The 23884-nt window shown below is 50.1% G+C and overlaps 1 pseudogene; it reads right to left on the reverse strand.

Moving 5' to 3' along the window:
• Positions 1-701: 701 nt before the first annotated feature.
• Positions 702-8711, reverse strand: LOC135974855 (E3 ubiquitin-protein ligase TRIM15-like; annotated as a pseudogene).
• Positions 8712-23884: the final 15173 nt, after the last annotated feature.

Below are 23884 nucleotides of genomic sequence, written 5' to 3' on the forward strand. Positions count from 1 at the left end.
TGGTTTTGTTTGATAGATATTTTAGTTTTCTTTTTTAATAGTTTATTTAATTACCACAATAGTTAAAACCATTATAATCTGTTGATTGTCAGGCTATGTGCCATAAAAGCCAGGTATTCCAGATTGCAAACATCTGTCACGCATTTTGATTGCCGGTGTCACGCATGGATAGGTTGGGAAGTTGAGAAGTAAAGTGACCCAGATATCCTCTCTGGGGCCAGGTTGACACAAACAATTTAGGGGAAAACAATCCCATGTCTACCTTCAAAAGTCACAGCTGGGAAATTAAAGGGAAATCGACAAGAAGCATATTTTTATATGTTTCAGGCTGAAAAGGAGCTGATCAGGAACTTTCATAACCAGAACACAGGGTAAAAATTTGAAATCTTTTTTCTGAAAGATACCAAGTGGAAATACCGTCCATGAACTATGGGGTGGAATTAATGTTAGTCTCACTTTCAGAAACAGTTTATACATCTCCATCTCACTCTCTCTTTCCCTTTCCTTTTCCCTTTTCTTTGATTTAATCCAGTTTTACCCATCATTTTCTCCAGCACTTGTTCTCGGTCTGTTTATTTCTCGGAGTCTCTCTAACTCTTCTCTAATCCATGTCACTGATCATTCCAACTCACGTACCAAGTTGTCTCTGCTGAATTTAATCCCTCCACTCTCAGTGCCCCCTGAGCTTTTCCCTTCTCAGGATTGTTTTGCCTTCAGTCTCCTCATTTCAGCTTCCCCCCACTTGCCCCAGGCTTCTCTGTTTATTCTTGTTTTACTTTATTTTCACTTTTTCCCATTTCATTTCTTCTCTCCCTTCTGGTTAAACCTGCCCTGTACCTGACTCTCCCCTCTGCACAGCCACCTCTTCTTCATCCAGATGACATATCCCCACTCGCAACTCCTTCCCACAGCAGCATCCCTTCCCTGGTGGCCTGGAGGTCACACTCCCCAATCCCTGGGTCTCCCTCTCCCAGGATCCCTGCAACACAGAAACTCCAGCCCCTTCCTCCCTCAGGGACACAGTCTGAGCTGGGATCCCCATCCAACCCAGAGTGAGGGAGAGATTCTTCCCCATTGAATGAGCCCAGTAGGAAAGTGAAGATCAGGGCATTGTCACCAGCATCAATAAATGTCACCTGCCCCCGGTCACAGTCCAGACAAACCCGGATCCTGCTGGGGGCCCGGCGCTGGGGCAGGGGGGTCACAGGGGAGGTGAGAGCCTGGAACCGGCCCACCCACAGCCCAGATCCCCATCTCAGGGCTATGGCTAATCTCTCCCTTCCTCCTCACAGACTCTCTGGCCACCCCCACAGCCCAGTATTGCCCACTCCCCACCTCCACCTCCCAGCAATGTCTCCCCGAGGTGAATCCCTCACAGCCCAGCACGCAGGGCTCAGTGTCAAATCTCTCAGGGTTCTTGGGCAGATCCTGCCAGGTTAATCCATATCTCGCACTTTGCTGATCCTCAGACAGGACAAGGTCAGGATGGGCCGTGTCTGGATCCAGCATCATATTCGCTGTGGGGAAAGAGAATCAGAGCGTAAGAGGCAGAGCTTAGCCCTGGGGGAGGCTGGGACCATTTCTCACACTCCCCAGCAGCCCTGTTCTGGCTGGGACAGGCCTGGATCCCGGGCACCTGAGACTGAACAGAGATGTCACTGTAGGCGCAAAGTTTCTCCGGTGCCAGTGGGTGCCTGCGCCTACCCCCGCCCCCATTCCAACCCCATCCCCGAAGTCCCCGCCCTAACTCTGCCCCTCCCTGCCCCTATTGGATCCCTTCCCCAAATCCCCGCCCCGGCCCTGCCTCTTCCCCCAGCGCACCGCATTCCCCCTCCCTCCCTGCCCCGTTAATCAGCTGTTTCGCGGTGCAAGTGCTGGTAGGGACGGGGGAGAAGCAGAACACGGCGGCACACTCGCAGAGGAGGCGGAGGTAAGCTTGGGGGGGGAGGGCACTGCCGGTGGGTGCTGAGCACCCACCAATTTTTTTCCAGTGGGTGCAGAGCATCCATGGAGTCGGCGCCTATGGATGTCACTGCAGCTCCTCAGTCTATATAGTGTGACCCACTTCATTAGTTTCTCACTGGTTTGCAGAGGCTTCAGCTCCCAGCTTCCCATTCTGGGGCTTATCTATTCCCAGCAGCAAAGACACAGACAGGAAGGTGTCAGAATCTTTTATTGAGGAGGGAACAGAAGTGGCAGGTACCAGATTTAACCCCCTGAGGCAACCTCCCTCCCCTAATGCAGCCTCCACTCCCAGGCCAGGGAACAGAGAGGAAGGGGCAGCATTGGGGAAGAGCTGCTGAAGACCAAAGAGTAAAAAGTGGCATTGGGTGGGGTAGCCCCATCCCCAGCTCTGAGAGAAGGGAGGAGCTGGCAGTATCAGAGGGAGAGCGTCTCCCCAATCCAGGAAGCAGTGAGACGCTCCAATGGGAAAGCCCAGCCCAGCCCAAAGGAAAGGCAGGATGTTGGATAAGAGCGATGGGGGAGATCCCCTCTGCTGGGATAAAGGAGAGGGATGTCTGCCCTCAAAGGAGGGAGCTCTCTACTCAATCCTCTCCATTTCATATTAAAAGTCCTGTGATTGTCTGTGAAAACCCCAGAGTCAGAGTTAAGGGTGTTTGGATGCTGCTCAGGGAGAGTGTTTCTGTGCAACAGTGTGGACATGAACGCAACACCAAGGTTGATGTCAGGATTGTTTCTGTGACTTCAGCGTGGGATCTCCTCACTGTTCAAGGTGTTTATTTTTAGGGCTGTGTGTGTCATGGCAGGGTGTCGGTTTGGTTGGTAACTTTAGCTACAATCTCATGAAGATGTTTTCATTGGAATTTTCTCATAATTTAAACACTATCTCATCCTGTCTGAACGATCCCATTTAAGCCTTGTCCTGGCCATCCCGACTTTTTTGGCAAAAGTGGGGTGCAGAGGAACGTGCAGGGGGGTGAGCGGCAATGCCAGCCCCATGCAGGCAGGAAGGCAGGAGAGAGGCAAGCGGGGCTCGAGCTAACAGTGACACCCGTGCGTGGGGGCAGGCAGTGCTTGGGCAAGCAGCACCTGTAGCCCTGCCAGGGTGGGGGAGGGGAAGGCTAGCCCCACATGGTGTCCCATTATCACTTTGAGAAATATCATCACCCTACCTCTTTGTCACCAGTGGAGACGACAGAGTGACTGGAGAGGGAAAGGAGAAAAGAGACGAGATTTCAGGCTTTCATATTTGTAACTCCATTCCCACTCTGGACTCCTAGAGCTGTGTTTTCATTTCATCATGACAGAGAAACAGACCGAGAGGCCCAGAGACACACTCAGGTATTTAATATATAAAGTTCTGAAATCTTCTACTTCCTCTCTCATTCAGGCATCTCCCAGTGATGGAACCAACGTGCATGAAGCCTCACAACTACCCCAGGGCACACAATCTCTAAGAGATTTAATTTTCCCTCATCATCCCCTCCCACCCTTCAGACTCCAATTGGTTTCTCCCATTCACTTGCTGCCTTTTATAGTAACCTAGACCCAGATCATGCAAAGACTTTGACATAAAAGTAACTTTACCAACTTGGGTCCCTTTGACACTAATGGGATGTTCAGAGTTTGTGAAATCCTGGCTCTAATTGTGAGCTGTTGAGTCTGTTTACTCAGCGTCTCTACAGAGAGCAGCACGATGGGGCCTCGTCCTCCATAGGCAGAAATAGGAATAATAATAAAATAATTTTATCCATGTGGACATTGAGGCAGGGAGATGGTTGGTACAAGGGTAATTTCTTATGCAGTAACTTTGACAGACCGAGATTGTGCGTTTATACTGAGTGACGTGGCCTGGTTAGCAGTTTGCTTGACATAAGAGAAATGTTTCCTTAAGTTGCCGTGATGTGTTCATAAGATCCTATGTGGGACAAGATGTTTTGGTCACACAATGTGCTTAGATACAACAGACACCCATAACGTATTGCCAAGGAGCAGTTAGCAAAGTCCAAAACTTCTATGTAGAGAACAGGATCAAAGTGACCTATGCATAATCAGTGGTAATCAGCCAATCAGAAAAGAAAATAATAACAACATGGAAATAGTTTGGACAGCAAAAGCTCTGACAATTAAAAAGTTCATGTATGTTTAGTGTCTAAGTTATACAGTGGAACCCTGCTATAACGCGATCATTGGGGTCCAAAAAATTCAATTGCGGTAAATGCGGGGTCACGTTATAGCGGGGTTCCACTGTACTTGTGTCCAGCTTCCGCACCCTGGCTAGGGGGAGGAAGGGAGCAGGGGAGAGAGAGAAGGGGGGTGGCCAGGGCTTCCTTCAGCTGGGGCACTGTCCACTTGGCCCTTCCTGCTGCCAGGGCCGGCGGGGCCCGATTCCTGGGCCGGCACTTGGGATTGCTAGCTGGGGAATGGGGGGCCGCGGGGCTGGCCGTGCTGCGGCCGGAGGTCCCACCGGGGTCGCGGGACTGGCCATGCTCCGGCCAGGAGAGCAGAGCCGGGGGCTGCCGCGCTGCAGCCGGGGTCGCGGGGCTGCAGGGCTGCCGCGCTCCGTCCGGAGGTCCCGCCGGGAGAGCTGGGCTGGCCGCGCTCCAGCCGGAGGGAGAGCCGCACCTGCTGCAGCCGCTGGGGCGTGGACCCCAAACGCCCCGCGCCTGCCAGATTTGCCCCCACGCCTGCTGCAGCCGCCGGGGCCAGACTCGCCCCGCGTTATAAATGAATTTGTGTTGGGCGCGTTATAGCGGGGTTCCAGTGTATAAGATACTAAATATTCATAACACTCAAAGGTGATTGGGAAAAGAATAAATACATAATTTAGATGTGTGTATAATATGACAGTCTGAGTTTCATAGGAAAAATCCACTATGACCCACCTATGCCCAGGAGAAGCCAACTGGCCAGTACATCTTTCAGTATGTCTGTCATTTCTTATTTTAATAGTAACTGTAATTGCAAGGCATGCTTCTGGTACAAATAAAAGTTTGAATTATTCAAACGGAGTGATTTGCACCCCAAGTGTGTGGCATTCTCATCCAACTATTAAATAGATGCATCATCTAATTATGAACCAATTGGCCAGAGCCATTCTCCTCCCACAGTCTCAGAGGCTTCTCCAAATTTTCCATCCTAGATCCCTTCCAGTTACCTTTGAACTTCCTCAGAGTCTCCATTAGAGCAACAGTTTTCTGGGAGAAATCACCGAGTCTCAGTTTGAGTTCAGGAGAAATCTCCTCTGGCTGCTGGAACTTCCCCTTCTCCCACCTGGAGAGAAACAGTTTTACATGGTTACATTTCATGTAGTGACTCATAAGTTATTTCTAGTGAGTCGCTGCTCTAATGGGTCTGGAGTTACAATTCTTCTTTCTCCCAGCCTCAGAGCAGGTGCAGCACAGGCCACAGCCGTGCAACATTCCCTTCAAAGGACCCATTATCTGGGGCTTATCTGGGGAAAAATGGGGAATTGAGTCTTTATGGTTAATTCACTCCATGGCCTCCCTGCTCTGGGGGCAGGAGGTTCCCATGTGAAGTGCTGTAGAAATCTGACCACTAGAAACTAGACTGAAAAACCAACTCACTCTCTTCTCCCCCCCCCCCAGCTCATTCCACACAGGTCTCCAAACAGTCCTCAGGTGTGACCTATGCTGCCCTGGGCTGAATGGTAACCAGGGCCCCAGAAGTGACAGGCCCATATTCCATCTCCACTATCCTGAGGCAGACATGTCCAGAAAATACTTTGTTAGTCATTCCCACTGAATGGGAAATTCCAGTCTTCTCTAGAAGGGTGAGAACCTCATGATTAAATTTACTGGGGGGATTTGTATCCAAAGTGTGACCTTCCCCACACATTTTGCTGTAGAACCCTGGGAAGATGCAGTGCTAACGTCCTCTCAAAGCGCTTTCCCAGCATTCTGAAGTGTGAGGGGGAGTGAGAGAGAGAGAGAGCCACGTACCTGCTCAGGGGGCTTCTGACGTCCTAGAGGGGAGAGAGAAAAAAACTAAGTCCCACATGACACACTTTGAATTCGAAAGAAGGGATTTAGCAAGTGTGGGGAATAGAGGCCCTGGCTCGGCCCCAGGGCCATGGATTTGCTGAGCTAATAGGGCTTTTGCATCTCTAATATCAATGTGTCTGTGAGTCTACAAAGAAGAAGAATTTACATTTCCAGAACGCACACGCTGAATTACACTGATCTCTGACTGCTGGACTCCCGTGCTCATGTTTTAGGAGCTGTCCTGTTCCTGTATTGGGATCTGGAGTATTTCTAACTCAGTCTCACCTGCAGGACTTCACTTGCTGGCTTCTGACACTTTCCCTCAATCTCACTGATCAGCTCACTGAGACGGGAAATCTCCTCTGATAGTGTGGTGATATTTTCATTCTGTATCTTCACAATCTCCTCGTTCACATCTGCCAGCTGGGCCAGCAGGAGTCGCTCTTGTTTCCAGGAACCGCCGCAGTTGCTGAAATTCAGACACAATCTTCTGTCTCTTTGGGTATGTCTACACTACGGGATTAATCCGAATTTACAGAATTCGAATTTTGGAAACAGATTGTATAAAGTCGAATGTATGCGGCCACACTAAGCACATTAATTCGGCGGGGTGCGTCCATGTACCGGGGCTAGCGTCGATTTCCGGAGCGTTGCACTGCAGGTAGTTATCCCATAGTTCCCGCAGTCTCCCCTGCCCATTGGAATTCTGGGTTGAGATCCCAGTGCTTGATGGGGCAAAAAACATTGTCGCAGGTGGTTCTGGGTACAGCCTCACACCTCCCTCCCTGAAAGCAATGGCAGACAACCGTTTTGCGCCTTTTTTTCCTGGGTGAACTGTGCAGACGCCATACCACGGCAAGCATGGAGCCCGCTCAGCTCAAGACAGCAGTCATGAACATTGTAAACACCTCGCGCATTATCGTGCAGTTTATGCTGAACCAGGACCAGAAAAACGAGGCAAGGAGGCGGTGGTGATGGTTGCGCAGCCGTGATGGCAGCGCGGCCACAAGAGTGATATGGACATGAACACAGACTTCTCTCAAACTGCGGGTCCCGGTGCTTTGGAGATCATGTTGTTAATGGGGCAGGTTCTAGCTGTGGAACGCCGATTCTGGGCCCAGGAAACAAGCACAAACTGGTGGGACCGCATAGTGTTGCAGGTGTGGGACGAATTCCCAGTGGCTGCGAAACTTTCGCATGTGTAAGGGCACTTTCATGGAACTTTGTGACTTGCTTTGCCCTGCCCTGAAGCGCCAGAATACCAGGATGAGAGCAGCCCTCACAGTTGAGAAGCGAGTGGCGATAGCCCTGTGGAAGCTTGCAACGCCAGACAGCTACCAGTCAGTTGGGAATCAATTTGGAGTGGGCAAATCTACTGTGGGGGCTGCTGTCATGCAAGTAGCCAAAGCAATCATTGAGCTGCTGCTACGAAAGGTAGGGACTCTGGGAAATGTGCAGGCCATAGTGGATGGCTTTGCTGCAATGGGATTCTGTAACTGTGGTGGGGTGTTAGATGGAACCCATATCCCTATCTTGGCACCGGAGCACCAGGGTACCCAGTACAGAAACCGCAAAGGTTACTTTTCAATGGTGCTGCAAGCACTGGTGGATCACAGGGGACGTTTCACCAACATCAACGTGGGCTGGCCGGGAAGGGTTCATGACGCTCACGTCTTCAGGAACACTACTCTGTTTAAACGGCTGCAGCAAGGGACTTACTTCCCGGACCAGAAAATAACCATTGGGGATGTTGAAATGCCTATCGTGATCCTTGGGGACTCAGCCTACCCCTTAATGCCATGGCTTATGAAGCCATACATAGGCAGCCTGGACAGGAGTCAGGAGCTGTTCAACTACAGGCTGAGCAAGTGCAGAATGGTGGTAGAATGTGCATTTGGCTGTTTAAAAGGTCGCTGGCGCACTTTACTGACTCGCTCAGATCTCAGCCAAACCAATATCCCCATTGTTATTGCTGCTTGCTGTGTGCTCCACAATCTTTGAGAGTATGGGGGAGACCTTTATGGTGGGGTGGGAGGCTGAGGCAAATCACCTGGCTGCTGATTATGCGCAGCCAGACACCAGGGCTATTAGAAGAGCACACCAGGAAGCGCTGCGCATCAGAGAAGCTTTCAAAACCAGTTTCATGACTGGCCAGGCTACCGTGTGAACGTTCTGTTTGTTTCTCCTTGATGAAAACCCACCCCCTTTATTGACTCATTCTCTGTAGGCAACCCACCCTCCCCCTTCGATCAGAGCTTGCTTTCAAAGGAAATAAAGTCACTATCGTTTAAAAATCATGTATTCTTTATTAATTGATTATAAAAAGAGGGAGAGAACTGAGAAGGTAGCCTGGGTGGGGTTTGGGAGGAGGATCGGAGGGAAGGAAAAGGCCACTTAAAAAAAAGTTAAAATAATGACAGCCTTTTACTTGGGCTGTCCACTGGGGTGGAATGGGAGGGTGCACGGAGCCTCCTCCTCCCCCCCCCCCCGTGTTCTTATACGTCTGGGTGAGGAGGCTATGGAACATGGTGAGGGGAGAGGGTGGTTATACAGGGGCTGTAGCGGCACTCTGTTATCCTGCTGCCGTTCCTGAAGCTCCACCAAATGCCGGAGCATGCCCGTTTGCTCACGCAGCAGCCCCAGCGTTGCATCCTGCCTCCTCCTGATCTTCCTGCCGCCACCTCTCATCTCGAGCGTCTCTCTTCTCCTTACGTTGGTCCCTCCTGTCCTCACGTTCACTGGCATCTTTTCCTGTACTTTGATACCATGTCCTTCCACTCATTCAGATGAGCTCGTTCATTGCGGGTGGATTCCATGATTTCCGCAAACATCTCATCTCGCGTCCTCTTTTTCCGACGCCTTATCTGAGATATCCTTCGGGACGGAAGAGAGAGGCTTGAAAAATTTGCATCTGCTAGAGGGAGGGAAAAAAGGAGAGAATTTTTTAAAAAGATACATTTTACAGAATAATGCTTATACTCTTTCACGGTGAACGACGCTATTCACATTACATAGCACATGTGATTTCTGTGCAAGGTCACATTTTGCCTCTTAATATTGAGTGCCTGTGGCTTTGCTGCTAGAGATCACAGACGCAGGTCCAGGCAACAGAATTCGGCTTGCATGTGGCCATAGTAAGCCATTGTCTTTCGGCTTCTGCGCCCTTCTTTTCCACATACCAAGCAAAGCTCGTTGAGTGCTGCGGTTTTCCTGTTAACCTTCGGCAGCAGAAAACAAACTAACCCCCCCTCCATCCAGTTCTCTGGAATGATCGCTTTATCCCTCCCCCCGCCGCATGGCTGGTATCAGGGAAGATCCCTGCTAGCCACACGTGAAAAGCTCAGCGCCAATCTTCCTCCCCCCCGCGCTTGGCTTACTACAGGGAAGGATTTCTTTTCAGCCACAGGCAAACAGCCCAGTAGGAACGGCCACCTCTGTCCCCTTAATTAAATTCCCGTATTTCAACCAGGTTACCATGAGCGATATCACTCTCCTGAGGATTACACAGCGAGATAAAGAACGGATGTTGCTTGAATGCTAGCAAACATCGGGACCATACGCTGCCAGGCTTTGTCATGCAATGATACCAGATTACTTGCTACTAGCATGGCGTGGTCAAGTGTCCTACCATGGAGGACGGAATAAGGCTGCACTGCCCAGAAACCTTGTGGCAAGGCTTTTGGAGTACCTCCAGGAGAGCTTCATGGAGATGTCCCTGGAGGATTCCCGCTCCATCCCCAGACACGTTAACAGACTTTTCCAGTAGCTGTACTGGCCATGAATGCATCCCAAGTCCTCAGGGCAAATTAATCATTAAACGCTTGCTTTTAAACCATGTTTTATATTTTAAAAGGTAAACTCACCTGAGGTCCCTTCCATGGGGTCATGGTCTTGGGTACTGGCTTGGGAGGGTACTTCAGTCAGGCTGAGAAAAAGATCCTGGCTGTTGGGGAGAACGGAGTGCTGTGTGCTCTCCACAAGCTTGTCGTCGTCCTCCTCCTTTTCCCCGTCCGCAGAATCCTCAGTTATGGCTGATGAGATTACCCCTGCCTCTGAATCCACAGTCAGAGGTGGGGTAGTGGTGGCGGCCCCCCCTAGAACTGCATGCAGCTCGGCGTAGAAGCAGCATGTCTGCAGCTCTGACCCGGAGCGACCGTTTGCCTCCTTTGTTTTTTGATAGGCTTGTCTGAGCTCCTTGACTTTCACGTGGCACTGATCTGAGTCCCTATTGTGGCCTCTCTCCATCATGCCCTTGGAGATTTTTTCAAATGTTTTGGCATTTCGTCTTTTGGAACGAAGTTCTGCTAGCACTGAATCCTCTCCCCATATAGCGATCAGATCCAGTACCTCCCGTACGGTCCATGCTGGTGCTCTTTTTCGATTATCGGCCTGCATGGTTACCTGTGCTGATGAGTGCTCTGTGGTCACCTGTGCTCTCCTGTGCTGGGCAAACAGGAAATTAAATTCAAATGTTCGTGGGGCTTTTCCTGTCTACCTGGCCAGTGCATCTGAGTTCAGGTTGCTGTCCAGAGCGGTCACAATGGTGCACTCTGGGATAGCTCCCAGAGGCCAATACCATTGAATTGCGGCCACACTAACCCTAATTCGAAATGACAATATAGATTTCGGCACTACTCCCCTCGTCGGGGTGGAGTACAGAAATCGATTTTAAGAGCCCTTTATTTCGAAATAAATGGCTTTGTTGTGTGGATGGGTGCAGGGTTAATTTGGTTTAACGTTGCTAAATTTGAACTAAACTCATAGTGTAGACCAGGCCTTTGTTACTGTCTTTCTCTGTAACAAAAAATAGGGAAAGGGCTGGTCAGGGACATGGATGGAGTGTGGGGTCCTCGCGCAGAGCGCTGAGTGTGCAGGAGGGAGAATTTCTTTGCAGATTCTAAGTAATCTCTGACACTGAACAGTATCCTGTGGTTACTAGAGAGAATTCTCACACCTTTCTATTTGGCCCCAGAATCTTGTAAAGGCACGTTCCCATGTCTGACATGATTCGGATCATGCATTATTGATGGCCTCGGAGACGCAGATCCAAAGCAGCAGGGGGCAGGACTCAGCACTAGAGCTGGGGGACATTTTCTGCACTCAATTTTTTTTCCAGGGAAAATGCAGATTTGTTGACACTGAAATGTTTCATAGATTTCTATCTGCGTCACCCAGTTGTTTTGTTATAAAAAGAAATGAATGAACAATCAAAACATTTCCATTTTTAATTTTTTTTCCAGGATTTTAAAGTTCAAATTACTTTTTGTTATAAAATTTCCTTGTTTTTAGATATTAAAGAAATGGTTAAAACGGAAACAAAACTGATCTGGTATTTGCCCAGCTCTGCCCCGAACCACATTGACAAACACAGGGGGAGAGAAAAAATAAAATAAAACTATGACACACACAAACTGCAGGCTCAGGCAGAGAGTTCTGCATTGTTTACATTCAGTTCACACTGGGAAGATTTTTATCACAGCCACAAAATCTGGCAATTAATTCATTAATTGAAATGAAAGTTTAGAATCTGAAGAGGATCATGTTGCCCTTTCGTAGGGAGAGGATTTTTTGGACCCTCTGCAGGGATGTGTGCACGTGCGTGTGTGCACACAAAATCCCAGGATCATGAAGCAACGGAGCAATCATTCACAAGAGTGAAATGTGAAGGAAATAACATGTAATAAAAGAGAAACTGCAATTAAAGAGAAACTGATTTAAGAAATAAGCAGGGTGTGAGCCGTAGTGAAAATAAGGAAATAGTAAGGACTGTAAAACAACATCACTGGACAGCACCCTCAGGCATACAAGGGGAATGACAGGATTGGAGAAATTGTCAGAGCACAAAGGGTCTGTAAACCAGAAGGGAGTGGAAGGAGAGAACCCAACACATCACACCCAGGATTACGTGACTTTATTTAAGCTGGAACTCAGAACAGTAAACAAAGCTCACATAAGAGGATTCCTCAAGTTATAACTACACGTCCTCCAAACTCTGGGCTGACAGAGGCTGAAAACTGAGAAACTGCAGAGTGACCATGTATTTTGGGGGTGGGGAGGGTGTTCTAGTGCATTCGATTTTCTAATTCAAAATCCTATTATTTCATTAATGTAAATTGTAACCTATGAAGTGAGTTTAATTAAGCTAACAGTAATAAATATAGAGTAGATAAGAATAATAGTTTATGGCAGTGGTTTTCAACCTGTGGTTCGCGGACATGTCTAAGGAGTCCGCAAAAGACTTAAACTGAAAACTGACTGAACAGAATTCAACTATACATACAGATTATAGAGTTCCAAAGAGGTCTCGCACCTCCATTCGAAATTTCCAGAGGGAGTTGCAAATGCAAAAAAGTTGAAAACCTCCGGTTTATGATGTAAGCCTAAGTAGTAATTCTGCCAAAACAACTAATTTTGCTTTACTTGTGATTATTCCCCACTGAACGGATTTCTGCTTTACACCCAATTGATTGAGATAAAACAGAATTTGGCCTCTAAATTGCCCCTGCCTCTCATTGCTCTGATTCAGAATGCCCATCCATCCAGCTCCTTACACGTGCAGGTTAATAATGACAGACACTTACCAGATATTCCTGGCTTCTCGTCTCTACACTCACTTTACATCCCAGCAGCTTTTCTCTCTCTTCCCTCAGAGTCTGCAAATGGGCCTGAATCTTTTCCTGAAGAAACAGAAAATGATTTGAGTGGTGTTATTTTTAGTTTTAGGAGTGAGTGTGTGGAGGGGGGGAGCTTTTCCAACACAAACAAACACATTACCGATGACTGGAGAATCCAGTAGGTTTATGAGGATTCTGATCAACCTGTCTGTACTGGGCTATCTTGATTATCACTTCAAAAGTTTTTTTTCCTCTTACTTAATTGGCCTCTCAAAGTTGGTAAGACAACTCCCACCTGTTCATGCTCTCTGTATGTGTGTATATATATCTCCTCAATATATGTTCCATTCTATGCATCCGAAAAAGTGGGATGTAGCCCACGAAAACTTATGCTCAAATAAATTTGTTAGTCTCTAAGGTGCCACAAGTACTCCTGTTCTTCTTTCAGTAGGTTTATGATATCAAAGACATAGGCGCTGACTCCATGGGTGCTCTGAGCCTGGAGCACCCATGGAAAAAAAACAGTGGGTGCTCGACACCCATCAATCACAGCTGGTCAGGATGCCCCCAATCAGCTAGTTGGAGGTGCTGTCAAACAGCTGATCAGCAGCTCAGGGAGGGAGGGGCTTGGGGGAGGGTGAAGAGCAGCGAGCAACAGGTGGGCAGGGGTGGGAAGAGGCTGAGTGAGGGTGGGGCAGTGCAGAGAGGGGTTGGAGCACCCCTAGGAAAAAATAAAAGTCAGCGCCTATGATCAGAGATACCAAGGAAGTGGAGTCATATAAATGGACACTGGGAGTGTTTCATTTTCAGGCTCCTTGAAATTGTTTGACCTTGTTTCTCCATTGATTTACACCAAGATGAAACTGGCATCACATCCTTGGATTTTTCTTTCAGTGTGTGAAATATCCTGTTTTTGAGGAAGTTTAACAAAGTGATACAAATCCCAGAAACCACCAGGGCTTGAAATATGGGCTGGGATTCTCCAAGGAGCCCAACTCCCACTGAATTTCAGCTCTGAAGCCCTGGAGACTGGACTGGTTGGGCAGAACTGATCACAGCACTAGGGCAAACCCCATTAGACATGTTCATGTTTGTCAAGAATGTTTGGTGTTTGCCCTAGTGCTGTCCTGAACCCTTCCCATGCTAATGCTGCCTGGGTACTTGTTCCCCAGCTCCCAGCAAAGCTCCCAGAAGGGGGTTCCAGAGATTTCAAAATGTTGCGCTGTGGGAGAGCAGTGTAAGGACTAGTGAATCCACTTTGGCTGGTTCTTCAGCCTGACACCGGTCAGCACCGCCCAGGGATTAGATTTGCTACAATCCAGTCTAATCCTAGTCATACTTCGCATGGACCTGCTCTGGCTGGAGCCCTTTTGTGTGTGCACTCAAAATCCTCAGTGTCTACACAGTGTTTAGCACAGTGATCTCCTCTAGTGCAGGCCGGCATCTGAGTTTAGCCCTACATGGAACAGCACAGGAGTTCAGAATCCCAGTGGGAAACCTCATCTCCTGCTGGGTCTGGGACCTTTATCAAGGAATCTTTCCCTCCTAATGGCCTTTCTTAATTATTGCTCAGATTGGAGACGCCTGTATCCAGGGCTGGATTAACCTTTTGTGGGCCCAGCCCCAAACATATGTGTGGGCCCCCATAGGGACAATGGAGCATGGCGGTCAGTCTACGGAGCGAGGGGCCAGCCAGGGAAATGGGGCATGGCATGGCGGGGGTGGTCCCGCTCTGCCCAGCCCAGTGCAAGGGCACTGTTTACAAACCGGCAGGTGCCAGACCCACACTGGCCCACCCGGCCCGGTGTTGCCAGCATGACCCTTCCCCTCAGGGGCAGTCCCATGCTGCCCCACACAGCCCCCCCCCCACCTGCTGCACTCCCTATGCCCAACACCCCCCTGAACCTGCTATGCCCAATGCCTCTGCACAGACCCCCCACTGCCTAGCACCCCAAAACACAAAACCCTCCCCCACTGCCCAATGCCCATGCCCCCTCACAGCCCAGCACCCCCATGCCCTGCCCTTGTCCGCACTCATGGGCCCTGCTGAGCCAGTGCGGAGCAGGCATCCCCCCTCCCAGCACAATGTTAGTGGGCAGGACAGCTGACGCTCAGGAGCACAGAGCAGCCCCATCCCCCAGGGCCCCACACAACCCTGCCTGCCTGGCACTGGTGATGCCCGCAGCAGAAAGGAGGTGTTTCCTTGTGCGTGGGGGCAGTCATTGACTTCCCCAACCCGCCGCTTCCGCAGAGTGACAGGGAGAGGTGGGCCCCGGCCCTGGGGAGCCCAAAGTGCATGGTCACTGGTGTGGAGCAGCAGCAATTGAGAGCTGCTTTCCGCCCCATTACTGGCAGGCAGCCACTGGTTGCTAGTGAACGGGGTGGAGAGGCGCCCGCGGAGAGGAGCAGTGGGCTGGGGGGGAGGAGGGCAGAGAGGAGCCAGCGGGCAGGGCCAGGGGGTGGAGAGAAGTCCTGGGCTGGCCAAGAGGAGAGAGCAGTGGAGGAAGAGGGACTGAGGCGGGGAGGGGAGCCAGTAGCTCAGGGCACAGCAGAAATGGAGTGGGCTGGGTCAGGGCCCCTTTTGAGCATGGGCTCCTGGCACCATTGTAAACCGGTACTGCCTATATCAGATTAAGCCCAGCATTGGGTGAGGCAGGTGTGGCAGAAAATGTTCCCACCCTCCCGACTGACAGGTTCTCTGAAATGCTCCAGACAGGTGCATAGGCGCCAACTTTCTCCGGCACCGGTGGGTGCCCGTGCCCCCTCCCGCCCCTTTCCCCACCCGCATTCCAACCCTATCCGCAAAGTCCCCGCCCTAACTCTGCCCCCTCCCTGCCCCTATTGTATCCCTTCCCCAAATCCCCGCCCTGGCCCTGCCTCTTCTCCCAGTGCGCTGCGTTCTCCTTCCTCCCCCCTCCCTGCCCCGTGAATCAGCTGTTTCACAGTGCAAGCGCTGGGAAGGAGGGGGGAGAAGCAGGACACGGCAGCGCGCTGGCGGAGGAGGCAGAGGCAGAGGTGAGCTGGGATGGGGCGGGGCCACGGGGAGCTGCTGGTGGGTGCTGAGCACCCACCAATTTTTTTCTGTGGGTGCGCCAGCCCTGGAGCACCCACGGAGTCGGCGCCTATGGACAGGTGGGACAAGTAGGTTCATGCTGGAATCTTTCCACAGGGTTCTTTGCAGCCATAACCCCTCTGTGGGGAGCTGAACCCAGCCCTGTGGGACAAAAGCTGCTGTTGGGGGTGGGTATGGGTGTGGGGGAGGCTCACTCTGCCACTCCTCTCCCATCAGAGCCTCCCCTCTGCACCAAGCCAACAACCCATCAACAACTTCCCATGACACCCTGGTGGGTCACAACCCACCATTGGGGAAACAGCACCCATGGGGATGTCGCCACCCTAAGCCTGATTCCGATGTCCCTGCCAAGCCCACAGGAGGGAGGGGAGACTGGGCCATGGACTTCTGCTTATGCCTGCTGCCTGAGGTCGGAACCCCCTCCCACACCCTAACCTCTTGCCCCAACCCAGAGCCCCCTCCCACACCCTGAACCCCTCGTTTCTGGCCCCACCCCAGAGCCTGCACCCCAGCTGGAGGCCTCACCCCTTCTGCATCCCAACCCCTGCCCCAGCCCAGTGAAAGTGAGTGAGGGTGGGGGAGAATGAGTGACGGAGGAAGGGGGGCTGGAGTGAGTAGGGGCAGGGCCTCACAGAAAGGGCATGGCCTCCAGGAAGGGGCATGCAGGGGGTGGGGCAAGGGTGTTCAGTTTTGTGCAATTAGAAAATTGGCAACCCTAACTTTGGGAAGGGGTCAAAGTGGGGAGGGACGGAGAAGGGGGATCCTTCACTGCCCAGGAATCCATGTACCAGGAGCAGGAGAAGTTCGGTCTGGGTTCTTCACTCCTTCTTACTACGACACGTAAGCCTTGGGACATTTATTGAGGGCCACACTTCTCCAGCAGTTGCTCGGAAACCTACTTAGGCCTGAAATCCCTCATTCCTCTCCAGTGGAATCTAACTGAGTGGCTGTCTGGGGCTCAGGGAAACCCTAATGTTGGGGGAAGGTGACTTTCCCAAAGCTCTGGCTATAAAAATAACAGTTGGTCATTTCATACCTTGAATTCTTCAACAGCTTCCTCTCCAGGAATCAAGGTGTGATCTCTGTGCTCCTTGGATCTGTCACACACCAGGCAGATGGGGATTTCAACCTCTTTGCAGAACAGTTTTAGAGGCTCCTTGTGTTTCTCACACAGTCTCTCTGGTTCTGGTTCCTTCACTGTCTGCAACCTGAGTTCTCTGGCTGCTTCCACAATATTCCTGAGCTGTCTGTTCAGCCTGAGGTTCCTTTGGGGAAAGATCTCTCTGCACTGAGGGCAGGAGACGTCTGTATCGAATCCCTCCCAGCACTGGGTGATGCAGGCTCGGCAGAAACTGTGATCACAGTCTAGAGACACCGGATCTTTAAAATACTCCAGATTAGGGTGACCAGATGTCCCGATTTTATAGGGACAGTCCCGATTTTGGGGCCTTTTTTTATATGGGCTCCTATTACCCCCCACCCCCTGTCCCGATTTTTCACATTTGCTGTCTGGTCACCCTACTCCAGACAGCGGGTACAGGTGATTTCATCCTGGAGAGTTTTTGCTAGATTCGCAGCAGCCATGGCTTCTAGTGCAGGAAAGAGACCAGAAAGGAATATAGTTTTATTTCCTTCTTGTCGGAAATGGGCTGATTGAATTTGTCACAGTCATTAGGCATTTCTTTTCTGGGTGCGATCTCATGCTCTTTGTTTTTTATGGATTGAAAAGAATCTTTGATTGAAGTGTGATGAGCAGGGCCCTACCAAATTCACCAGTGTGAAAAACGGGTCAAGGAATGTGAAATATGATCTCCCCCATGAAATCCAGCTATTGTAGGGGAGGGGCTGGGGGCTCCCCAGCCAGGATTCCTACCATGCTTCATACCGGCCTGGGCTGATACTTTCTCTTCCCCTGCAGGGGCCGCTCCTGAAGCCGGCTCAGACCAAACTCCGGGAACCTCTCCCGGCTGCAGTAACCTCCATGGCTGCTGGCTGGAAGCCCAGCTCTGAAGGGAGCGCAGAAGTGAGGGTGACGGTCATCCCCTGACCAGGGCAGAGAGGCAGTGACCCCAGCTGTCAACCCGCAACTGGGACGGGAAGCTGCCGGGAACACCCGGATGTATGGTAACCCTCCTACCATAACCTGAAACCCTCACTTCTGCGCTGGTGCTGGCAGTGGTGCTGGCTCTGGCTTTAGAACTGGGGGCCCAGCCAGCAGCCAGTTCTCCAGCCCCCTAGTTCTGAAGGCAGCGCCCCAGCCAGTAGCAGTGCAGAAGTAAGGATGGCAATCCTACAATCCCCCTACAATAGCCTTGTGACACCCTCCCATGACCCCCTTTTGGGTTGGGAACCCCATGGTTACACCACCATAAACATTTCAGAGGTAAACATCTGAAACTGTGAAATTGATTATTTAAAAAATCCTATGACCATGAAATTGATCAAAATGGATCCTGAATGTGCTAGGGACCTTGTGATGAGTCCAAATTGACATTAACTCCTCCAAAATATTGCAGCCTGCCCTGTCCTCTAGTCACTCACTTGTAAAAATTAGAGCTGGTCAAAAAAATTTCTAAAGGAACAATTTTCCTGTCAGAAAATGCCATTTTGTTCAAATCAAAACTTTCCATGGGACTGTGTCCACTTGGATGATTTTTCAATGAAGCATTTCTATAAGGTTTGTGACGCTGTATGGAATATGTGGGACACTTTCTCAAATTGTTGATACCAAAATTATAAAAGTGCAATGATCTTACCAGATATACCCTGTAAGGTATCAGTGGAAAAGTTTTATAATTTGCCAAATATGATAAGCATGTTTATATGTTTGTATCATCTTTGTATCGCGAGGTATGAATGTGTGTGATGTATCTATATTTCAAGCTTGTGTTATGTTTCTGTGTGACACCTCAGACAGATTGGTATCAGCACTAATTAGCCTGTTCCATGGCCCATCAAGGGTCATCAGCTGTACAATGGATCCATTGAAAGAAACCAGGGGCTACACCTGATGAATCAGCGAGTCATGTATTGGCATGGCTATGGAAGAGAACTCTAAAGCTGGGTCTACACTATCCGCCTGAATCGGCAGGTAGAAATCAATCTCTCGGGGATCGATTTATACAATCGATCCCTGAATCGACGCTCTTACTCCACCAGCGGAGGTGGGAGTAAGCGCCGTCGACGGGAAGCTGCAGAGGTCGATTTTGCCGCCGTCCCTACAGCGGGTAAGTCAGCTGCGATACGTCGAAGTCAGCTACGCTATTTGCGTAGCTGAATTTGCGTATCTTAAATCGACAACCTTTTCCATGCCATGTGCTGTAAAGCTTGTGTTTGGGACACAGGAAGTACAAGCCACATGGCAAAAAGAATATAAAAAAAAAGATGCATCATCTCCATTTTGTCTTCAATAATACTGCTTCCTACCTTTCAAGCAACTTCTCTGCAAACTGAAGCTCTGAACAACGGATTGAATGATGCATCCAAGCTACAGATGTGTTCCAGAGGGATTTTACAAGCCGGCAAAATCACCAATACTGCTAAGAACCTGACATATGGACTTTGAAGTCTTATGTATGTACCTGATTGCTTTACCATTTAACGACTCTCTCCTTGTTCTTTCCTTTTCTTTTATAATAAACCTTTAGTTTTACACACTAAAGGATTGGCTGGCAGCCTGGTATTTTGGGTAAGATCCAAACTAATACTGACCTGGCAATGTGACTGACCCTTTGGGGTTCAGAAGAACATTTTCTATAGTGAGCAGAGTTTCAAATAACTTCTCACTGTACTGGACCTAGGTGCTGATTGGGAGCCAGAGAGCTGGAATGCAATAATTGGGCCTGTGTGATTTCTTTTTTTCAGCTTCTTGCTAACCAGTGTGGGGGATCAGGAGCACAGTTTGTGACTGGTTGGTGAGTCTAACTTCAGTATTATCCACCAGTTATAGGAGAAACTATTCTCCTTTTGCAACTTGCTCTGACCTTGGTATTTTCAACGTGGGCTACCCCAGACACCCCGGGTCACAAGGTTAAAATGTTCCCTTTTGTTTTTTCAGTTTGAAACAACTTTGTTTCAAAGTTTATTTCACATTATCAACTGTAATACACAATGAAAGAGTCAAAATCAGACTAGAACTGTACAATTTTGCTGAAATGAAACATTTCAATTCACCCCAAATTATTAATTTTTATTTAGTGTTTTTTTTTTTTTCATTCTGATTCAGTACAAAATATAAAAATGGAATTTCCCACAAAAAGGACATTCTGGTTCCTGACCCGCTCCAATGCAAAGCACCAATTCCTTCTACATGGTACTAGACACATCCAGCACACAAGCCACATAGACAGCAACATGTAAAGACCTGTGACTGAACTCCCATACCCACCTCTCTAGCTACTCCTTTGCACCTCCTTCAGTGAGACAGCCATGGAATCCTTTCCAGTAACTACACTGTGCAGATCTGGTCACCCCATCTCAAAAAAGATGTATTGGAATTGGAAAAGGTACAGAAAAGGGCGACAAAAATGATTAGGGGTATGGAACAGCTTCTGTATGAGGACAAGTTAATAAAACTGGGACTTTTCAGCTTGGAAAAGAGACGACTAAGGGGGATATGATTGAGGTCTATAAAATCATGACGGGTGTGGAGAAAATAAATAAGGAAGTGTTATTTACTCCTTCTCATAACACAAGAACACAAGATCATCAAATGATCCATTCCCTGTCACCCATTCTTAGATTCTGGCAAACAGAGGCTAGGGACACCAACCCTGCCCATCCTGGCTAATAGCCATTGATGGACGTATCGTCCAGGTACTTATCTAGTTCTATTTTTAACCCTGTTATAGTCTTGGCCTGCACAACATCCTCTGGCACAAGAACACAAGAACAGTGGTCACCAAATGAAATTAATAGATATCAGGTTTGAAACAAACAAATTATTTCTTCACAGAACACACTGTCAAACTGTGGAACTCTTTGCCAGAGGATGTTTTGAAGGCTAAGACTATAACAGGGTTAAAAAAAGAACTAGATAAATACCTGGATGATACGTCCATCAATGGCTATTAGCCAGGACGGGCAGGGTTGGTGTCCCTAGCCTCTGTTTGCCAGAATCTAGGAATGGGCGACAGGGAATGGATCACTTGATGATTCCCTGTTCTGTTCATTCCTTCTGGGCACCTGGCATTGGCCACTGTCAGAAGACAGGATACTGGGCTAGATGGACCTTTCGTCTGACCCAGTATCGCTGTTCTTATGTTCTTAAGAAACCTGGGACCCACAGTCACTGCAGCAGCTATGATTCACTGAGAGCAGAGCCAAACCCAGCCCAGAGCTGGCCTGCCAGGAGGCAGGGAATCCCTGAACCAATCGTTCCAGAGATTCTGTGTAGCCAGCTCCTCCAAAGAGATACACCGAGCCTCTCTCCACTGTCTGATTGGCGCTCCCTATCCAGTGATGAGCTGCCAAAATATTAACAACCAGTTCCCTCCTCCTCACCCCATAAGGGGGTCATGCCCCCAGGACTCCTGTCCCATCCAACTCCCCACGTTTCTTGACATCCCCATCCCCGGGACCCCTGCCCCATCCACCCCCCTTCCCTGTCCCCTAACTGCCCCCTGCCGCCCCATCCCACCCCTCCTGTCATTCCTGATGGCCCCCCGGGACATCTGCCCCATCCAACCACCCCTTCTTTCTGTCCTGACTGCCCCTGGAACCCCTGCCCCGACTGCCCCCCACCACCGCATCCAACACCCCTGCTCCTTCCTGACTGCCCCCCCAGGACCCTTGCCCCATTCAATTCCCCTTTTCCCTGCCCTCTGACCGCTCCGAGTCCCAACCCTAATCCACCCCCCCGCCCCCCTTACCGCGCCGCCCAGAGATGAGGGCCGCGTCGCCCGGAGTCGGGGCCGGGGGCTAGGCCGGAGTCAGGGACTGGACCGTAGTCGGGGCCGGGAGCCAGGCCGGAGCCGCTGGCTGGCCCGAAGTCAGGGGTCCACCCGGAGCTGCGGGCCGGAGTCAGGGGCCGGGGGCTGGAGCCGCGGGCTGGCCCAAAGGCGGGGGCTGGCCTAGAGCCGTGCCACCCGGAGTCAGGGCCGGGGCCGCCCAGAGCCGCGCGGAGCCTGAAGCCCTCCTCGTGCCCCCCCCCACCCCGCCCCAGCTCACCTGCAGGAAGCTGCTGCTTCCTTCTCAGCCCTCTCAGGCTTCCCGCGCGAACATCTGATTCGCGGGAAGCTGGGAGGGGGAGCCGGAGCCAGGTGAGCTGGGCCTGGGGGCAGGGCAGGGCAGGGAGCTGCTGGAGTTTTTGTTAAATTTAAAAGCTCTTTTAGAACCAGGACAACCAGTTCTAATAGGGCTTCTAAATTTAACAACCGGCTCCAGCTCACCACTGTCCCTATCACATCTCCTGGCCTAAAGTTGTAGGGTGTTCAGGGGGGATCTGAAAAACACAATTAAAATCCTGTAGCAGAACCTTAGAGAGGAACTTTGCAGTTCAGTGTGGTTTGCATTTGTTTTGTTTTCGTTTGTTTTTTTGGTGATTCTTTAAAAAATCTTTGTCTGTGGGGAACCGTCCCAGATGGCCAGGCTTGGGTTGCCAGAGGCTGTGCATTTTGGGGAGCTGAGTTGCATCTGGCATAGACAAGCCCATTTCACGCTACAGGCAGGTACTGGGGCGGTGTCTCATAAACCTAGGAGCGTCATACTGTTCAGCCATCTTGTTTTAAGAGCATTACCATGGTCAATGGGAAACAGAGATGTACCCACTGCAGGGGCTGCCGCAGAGTCCTTCAGATATTTATAGCTCATTGGAAGGGAGACAGTGATTGGTGGGTCTCTGGCACAGTGTGTGTCAAGTCCCTCTCTGGAGATTGGCCTCAGACATAAAGGAAATTCCTCCTGAAGCTCAAAGGGTGGGGATGTGTGCTGTGAACCGTGGAGACCATACTACAAACCCTGCTGCTGTGGGAGTGAGTATTGAGTGGTTCCATTTGATATATATTTTAGGTTTTTTTAATAGTTTATTTAATTACCACAATAATAAAAACCATTATAATCTGTCAAAGGTGCCAACTTTTCCAGGCGCCGGTGGGTGCTCGCCCCCGGTCCCAGCCCCAGCCCCACCCCGCCCCCTCCTGCCCATGCCCCGCCCCCTTCCCAACCCCTTCCCCAAAGTCCCCGCCCCACTCCATCCCTCCCTGCCCCTATTGGACCCCTTCCCCAAATCCCCGCCCCGGGACCGACTCTTCCCCGAGCACGTCGCATTCCCCACCCCACCAGCGCTTGACGCCGCAAATCAGCTGTTTCACGGCAAGAAGTGTTGGGAGGGAGGGGGGAGAAGCAGAGCCTCGGCGCGTGCTCAGGGGAGGAGGCGGGTCGGAGGTGAGCTGGCGCGAGGGGGGGGAGCTGCCGGTGGGTGCAGAGCACCCACCAATTTTTCCCCATGGGTGCTCCAGCCCCGGAGCACCCACGGAGTCAGCGCCTATGGGTGCTGGTGTGATGTGCCATAAAATCCAGGTGTTCCAGATTGTAAACATCTGTCACACAGTTTGGTTGCTGGTGTCACACACAGGCAAGGTTGGAAGTTGAGAAATAAAATGATCCAACCAGCTCTCTACAGAGCACAGCTGAACAATTCCTGATATACATGCACATGACCCAGAGTGCAGGCCGGAGAGCAACATATCACAGTAAGGTCCAGGCTATCATCATAGTGACATACACAGATATCCTCACTCATGTTGGATTCACACAACCAATTTATGTGGGGGGAATCCCATGTCTCCCTTCAAAAATCACAGCTGGGAAATTAAAGGGAAACAGACAAGAAGAATGTTTTATATATTTCAAGTATCAGAGGGGTAGCCCTGTTAGTCTGAATCTGTAAAAAGCAACAGAGGGTCCTGTGGCACCTTTAAGACTAACAGAAGTATTGGGAGCATAAGCTTTCGTGGGTAAGAACCTCACTCAGTCTTGCATCTGAAGAAGTGAGGTTCTTACCCACGAAAGCTTATGCTCCCAATACTTCTGTTAGTCTTAAAGGTGCCACAGGACCCTCTGTTGCTTTTTATATATTTCATTTACTTTAAGTAAATATCAGGATTAAAAGGAGAGGAGATGGAACTTTCATAACCAGAACACATGGTAAAAACATCCACAAATGTGAAGTGTTTTGCCCTGAAAGGTACCTAAGTAGATGGCGGGGAATTAACTATGGGGTGGAATTAATG

Source organism: Chrysemys picta, chromosome 12, assembly GCF_011386835.1.
Source record: "Chrysemys picta bellii isolate R12L10 chromosome 12, ASM1138683v2, whole genome shotgun sequence".
NCBI lineage: Eukaryota > Metazoa > Chordata > Testudines > Emydidae > Chrysemys > Chrysemys picta.